This window comes from Oncorhynchus masou, chromosome 21 (genome assembly GCF_036934945.1).
Source record: "Oncorhynchus masou masou isolate Uvic2021 chromosome 21, UVic_Omas_1.1, whole genome shotgun sequence".
In the NCBI taxonomy this organism is placed as follows: domain Eukaryota; kingdom Metazoa; phylum Chordata; class Actinopteri; order Salmoniformes; family Salmonidae; genus Oncorhynchus; species Oncorhynchus masou.
In genome coordinates this window covers 5,324,967-5,331,654 of record NC_088232.1, presented here as the reverse complement: position 1 = coordinate 5,331,654, position 6,688 = coordinate 5,324,967, and positions in this window count along the sequence as shown.

Here is a 6,688-nt window from a genome sequence, read left to right as displayed (position 1 = left end):
ATATTAAGGCTATACTATCGATGACAATTTGAATTCACAGAATAAGAGACTAATGAACAGTGTACACAGTCTAGGCAAGAAACTGAGAGCATTACCTTTTTTTTGCGACTTTCAAATCATCAGACTAAAGTTGCATCATGCAGCCAATATGTTTTGATTTGTCAGAGGTTTGTATCACAACTAAAGTAGCCAAATAACTTTAAATTAAGTATAGGACCTGTTTTAAATTATCACTTTTTACATTCAACACAGAATAGCTGCTCCATGTGAGCACTGGCTAGTGAATCATGAGATAGAAATATCCTTTCTATTTTATTCTGCTATGTTGATTTATTCTTCTTACTATAAAGTTATTTAATATACACTACCGGTCAAACGTTTTACAACAGCTACTTATTCAAGGTTTGTTATTTCATTTGTTTTACTATTTTCTACATTGTAGAATAATAGTGAAGACAAACTATGAAATAACACATATGGAATCATGTAGTAAACCAAAAAAGTGTTAAACAAATCAAAATAAATTTCAGATTCTTCAAATAGCCACCCTTTGCCTTGATGCCAGCTTTGCACACTCTTGGCATTCTCTCAACCAGCTTCATGAGGTCGTCACCTGGAATGCATTTCAATTAACAGGTGTGCCTTGTTAAAAGTTAATGTGTGTAAGTTCTTTCTTTGTGTTGTGACAAGGTAGGAGTGGTATACAGAAGATAGCCCTATTTGGTAAAAGGCCAAGTCCATATTATGGCAAAACAGCTCAAATAAGCAAAGAGAAATGACAGTCCATCATTACTTTAAGACATGAACGCCAGTCAATCCGGAAGATTTCAAGAACTTCTAAAGTTCCTTCAAGTGGAGTCGCAAAAACCATCAAGCGCTATGTTGAAACTGGTTCTCGAGAGGACCACCACAGGAATGGAAGACCCAGAGTTAGTTGCAGAGGATAAATTCATTAGAGTTAACTGCACCTCAGATTGCAGCCCAAATAAATGCTTCACAGAGTTCAAGTAATCAACATCTCAACATCAACTGTTCAGAGGAGACTGGGTGAATCAGGCCTTCATGGTCGAATTGCTGCCAAGAAACCACTACTAAAGGACACCAATAATAAGAAGAGACTTGAGACATGAGCAATGGACATTAGACCGTTGGAAATCTGTCCATTGGTCTAATGATTCCAAATGGGAGATTTTTGGTTCCAACCACCGTTTCATTGTGAGACGCAGAGTAGGTGAACAGATGTTCTTCTCATGTGCGTTTCCATGAAGCATGGAAGAGGATGTGTGGGGATGCTTTGCTGGTGACACTGTCAGGGACACTGTCAGGGATTTAATCAGAATTCATGGCACACTTAACCAACATGGCTACCACAGCATTCTGCAACAATACACCATCCCATCTGGTTTGCACTTAGTGGGATTATAATTTTATTTCAACAGGACAATGAACCAAAACACACCTCCAGCTTATGTAAGGGCTATTTGACCAAGAAGGAGAGTGATGGAGTGCTGCATCAGATGGCCTGGCCTCCACAATCACCCGACCTCAACCCAATTGATATAGTTTGGGATGAGTTGGACTGCAGACTGAAGGAAAATCAGCCAACAGGTGCTCAGCATATGTGGGAACTCCTTCAAGACTTGGAAAAGCATTCCTCATGAAGCTGGTTGAGAGAATGCCAAGAGTGTGGAAAGCTGTCAAGGCAAAGGGTGGCTACTTTGAAGCATCTAAATCTGAAATATGTTTTGATTTGTTTTACACTATTTTGGTTACTACATGATTCCATATGTTTAAAAAAAATAGTTTTAATGTCTTCACTATTATTCTACAATGTAGAACATATTAAAAATAAAGAAAAACACTTGAATGAGTAGGTGTACTGTATATCGTGAATTGGTTTGGAAAAAATAGAGAGATGATTTTTAGGCCATATCGCCCAACCCTGGTCCTGCTGGTTGCAGACTTGGTGCACTGGTACCACTTGCTGTGCACAGTGGTGTGAAGTACTTAAGTAAAACTACTTTAAAGTAGTTTTTTTTTAAGTTTTTTTTTTGGGGGGGGGTATCTGTACTTTACTTTATTATTTATATTTTTACTTCACCACATCTCTAAAGAAAATAATTTACTTTTTACTTCGTACATTTTACCTGACACCCAAAAGTACTTGTTACATTTTGAATGCTTAGCAAGACAGGAAAATGGTCCAATTCACGCACTTATCAAGACAACACATGGTCATCCCTTCTGCCTCTGATATAGCGGACTCACTAAACACATGCATCTTTTGTAAATTATGTCTGAGTGTTGGAGTCTGCCCCTGGCTATTCATACCTTTTAAAAACAAGAAAATTGTGCCGTCTGCTTTGCTTAAAAGAAGGAATTTCAAATGATTTAGTCTTCTACTTTACTTTTGATACTTAAGTATATTTAGAACCAAATACTTTTAGACTTTTACTCAAGGAGTATTTTACTGTGTGACTTTTACTTTTACTTGAGCAACTTTCTATTAAGGTATCTATACTTTTACTCAAGTATGACAATTGGGTACTTTTTCCACCACTGGCCGTTCGGCAGCAGAGAGAACTGTCAATGTCTTGGGTGGCTGGAGTGTTTGAAAAGTTTCTGGACCTCCAGACGTCACTTTTTCAGATACCTGATACATCCCCTATGTGTGATAAATGTCAGGCTGCGCAGGGTGCACTATTCCACTGCTTTGCCCTATGCTCTAGCTTGTATGGTTATTGGTGTGGAATCTTTAGGATCCTCTCTAAAGTTCTGGAGACTTCAATAGGCCCAGACCCACTTCTGATCCTCCTGGGAGTGTCTGATTCCCTAAACGGATTAACCAGCCCCCCAAAACAACTCATCTCTTAGTCTCATTTCGGCAAAAAAAAATAATCTTGTTGTTTTGGAAAGGAGGGAAGTGCCCTCTACCAAAATATGGCTCAGCGAATTGGCAAACACTGTACACGTAGAAAGAATTATATATATTCTGAACAATAAATTATCAACATTTGATCAAATCTGGTAACCTTTCCTCTCTTACTTGGACCAGTTGGCGCTGTGAATTTTTACATTTTTATGCACTCTCAATTGTAATATTTTAATCTACCTTTGAGCAGCATGTGCTGGCCCCGCCCCCCTAGCAGTCAGAAGGGGAATAAGTAGGGGGGGGGCATCTACCCTCTTTCTTTCTACCTGTCCTTGTTCTGTATGTCGTGTTCTGTATAAAAAAAAATTGTACCCAGAACTCTGGGTCTTGTAGTTTCTGTCTGCTCTTTTATGTTTAGATAACAATTGTATACTTGTCTTTTATACCTATACACCATTCTTGTGTGTGTTCAATAAAAAATATTTGAACAAGAAAAGTTTTTGGACTTTTCCCTGACACCACCTGATATAGAGTTCTTGGATGGCAGAGAGCTCGGTCCCAGTGATATACAGCTGTAGATCTGAGTGCCTCCTGAAAATCTTTTCATCCTCCTGGGGGGAATAGGCGCTGTCGTGCCCGCTTCACAACCGTGTGGGTGTGTGTGGACCATGTGAATTCCTTCGTTTCTTAGAACAGCACTCCTAATCTGAGACTCTTTGTGGATATGGGCCTAGGTCTTGATTAATTTTGTCTTACGTGTGGGACCATGCATTTGAATGATCAAACTATTAAAAGAGTGTCTAGTAATCAAATCAACTAACACGTTTTCATAGTATAAAATCAACTAACATGTTTGCGTAGTACACATAGCAATCCCTCATTGCCCAATCAGAAGATGCTCCATAGCAGGATGCTCATATCAGATTTCTTGATCCAACATCCTCTCACTCTGTATCTCTTACAGTCAGTAGACATGGAGGATGGGAAGCCTGATCTGCTACTAGTCAAAGAGGGGACAATAGAAGACATATCAGAGAGCATTGATCTGCTGAGTGGACTAAAGATGGGGGAGCAAGGTATGACAGAAATCATATAGTCTTCTGATGCTCGTTCCCACTCATAGCACCAGTTTCAATCCAAGTACCAATACCGTTCCGCAAACTCCAGGCGGTGCTATGGTGAGATGACTTGAAAATAAAGCATATGTAGAAGACAACCTAATCTCATACCTACTGTAAAATATGATGGTGGATCTTTGATGTTATGGGGCTAATTTGCTTGGTTTCCACTGGTCCTGGGGCCCTTGTTAGGGTCCACGGAATCATGAACTTCACTAAGTACCAGGACATTTTAGCCAAAAACATGGTTGCATCTGCCAGGAGGCTGAAACTTGCCCGCAAGTGGATCTTCCAGCAAGATAATAACCCAAGCACACATCAAAATCCACAAAGTAATGGTAAATTGACCACAAAATCAACATTTTGCAATGTCCATCTCAGTCTCCCGACCATTGAAAACCTATAGTTTAATTGAAGAAGGCAGTCCATAAGCGCAGACAAAGGATTTCAAGGATCTGGAAAGATTATTTATGGAATGGTCTTAAGATCCCTCCCAATGTGTTCTCCAGTCTCATAAAACATTTTAGAAAAAGGCCCAGTGTCATTGTCCTTGCAAGGGGAGGGTGCTGGAGTATTGAAAACAGGGGTGACAATATTTTGGCACCTATCTTTTTTTAGTATTTTTCATTCTCTGACCAGTTGTGTTTACATAAAATAATATAATTTGCCATTTTTACTGGTTTTTAAACATGTATAAAAACACAATTCCACTTTGACATTATGGGGTATTATGTGTAGATCAGTGACACAATCTCAATGGTTTGCAAAGAAGGGCACCTATTGGTAGAAGGATTTTTTTTAAAGTAGACATTGAATATTGTTTGAGCATGGTGCAGTTATTAATTACTCTTTGGATGGTGTATCAATACACCCAGTCACTTTGAAGATACAGGCGCCGTTCCTAACTCAGTTGCCAGAGAGGAAGGAAACCAACCCGGATTTCATCATGAGGCCAATGATGATTTTAAAACAGTTACAGAGTTAAATGGCTGTGATAGGAGATAACTGAGGATGGATCAACAACATTGTAGTTACTCCACAATATTAACATAAATTAAGTGAAAATAAGTTAGCTTGTACAGAATAAAACATATTCCAAAACATGTATCCTGTTTGCAATAGGCACTTAAGTAATACTGAAAAAAATATGGCAAATTAATGTACTTTTTGTCCTGAATATAAATCATTATGTTTGGGGCAAATCCAACACAACACATTACTGAGTACCATTCTTCATATTTTCAAGCACGGTGGTGGCTGCATCATATTATGGGCATGCTTGTCATCAGCAAGGACTAGGGAGTTTTTTAGGATAAAAATAAACAGAATAGAGCTAACCACAGGCAAAATCCTAGAGGAAAACTTGATTTAGTTGTTTTACAACAGACACTGCAAGACAATTACCTAAATCACAAGGCCAACTATACACTGGAGTTGTTTACCAAGACGACATTAAATGTTCCTGAGTTTTGACTTAAATCAGCTTGAAAATCTATGGCAAGACTTGACAATGGCTATCAAGCAATGATCAACAACCAACTTGACAGAGCTTGAAGAATTTAAAAAAGAATGATGAGCAAGTATTGTACAATCGCGGTGTGCAAAGTTCTTAAGAGACTTACCCAGAAAGACCCACAGCTGTGAGGTGATTCTACCATGCATTGACTCAGGGGGTTGAATACTTATCTAATCAAGATATATTATTGTTGTTTTTTTCATTTATTTAAAAAAGTTAGCATTTTTATTCCACTTTGACAGTATTTTGTGTAGATCTTTGACAAAAAAATGATGATTTACAACAATTTTAATCCCACTTTGTAACACACAAAAAAGTAAAAAGTCAAGGAGTGTGAATACTTTATGAATTCACTGTAGCTCAATATTTTAATTATTAACTGGAGTCTTTTTTGCTCATCTTAATCAAGGGTGATGATAATTATGGAGGTGACTGTACATATACAGAACATAATATAGGCCCTTCAAACTCAAGTCTGGACCTCGAAGCCAGTTCCAATGTGCTTTTCATTGTTACCCTCTAAATCAGGGACTAATTTAGACCTGGGACACCAAGTGTGTGCAATTAATTATCAGGTAAAACAGAAAACCAGCAGGCTCCAGACCACATAGGGTAAGAGTTCAAGAGCGACTGCCATTAAAAAGCAATGACTCATTTTGAAAACGGCCTATGTGGCATCGATATGAGTCAAAAAAACATTATACTATTGTCCAAATTTACTACATGGTGTAAATAGGATTATTTTGGTCATAAAGTCCGTCTCTTCTAAAACGGCATTTGGAACATCAGTGCATCACAACAGGTAAATGAAGGTTGGGTTTTGATTTGACACGGTCCATTTGCCCACTAACATGGGGTTTACAGCTGCAGTGGCTGTGTTCTATCCAATAGCATAGATAGACAGTGAGACAGACATGCCCAGTAGAGTAGCTCATTAGATTATGTAAAATTGTGCAACTAAAACGTCAAAATGAATTAAAGATTTTTTGTTGTTATCTTAGTTAGATTCATTCTGGGGATTTTGAGGACGTGAAATAGGATTCCGCGTCTACAGTGTTTCATGGGGGACATTTATTAACCAAATGCGGAATCGGTCAGGAAACACACCTCAAAGACTGAAATCTCAGCTCCATTCCAAACACTTAAAAGACACACCCTATCCCCTCAGCCCACAAATTAAGT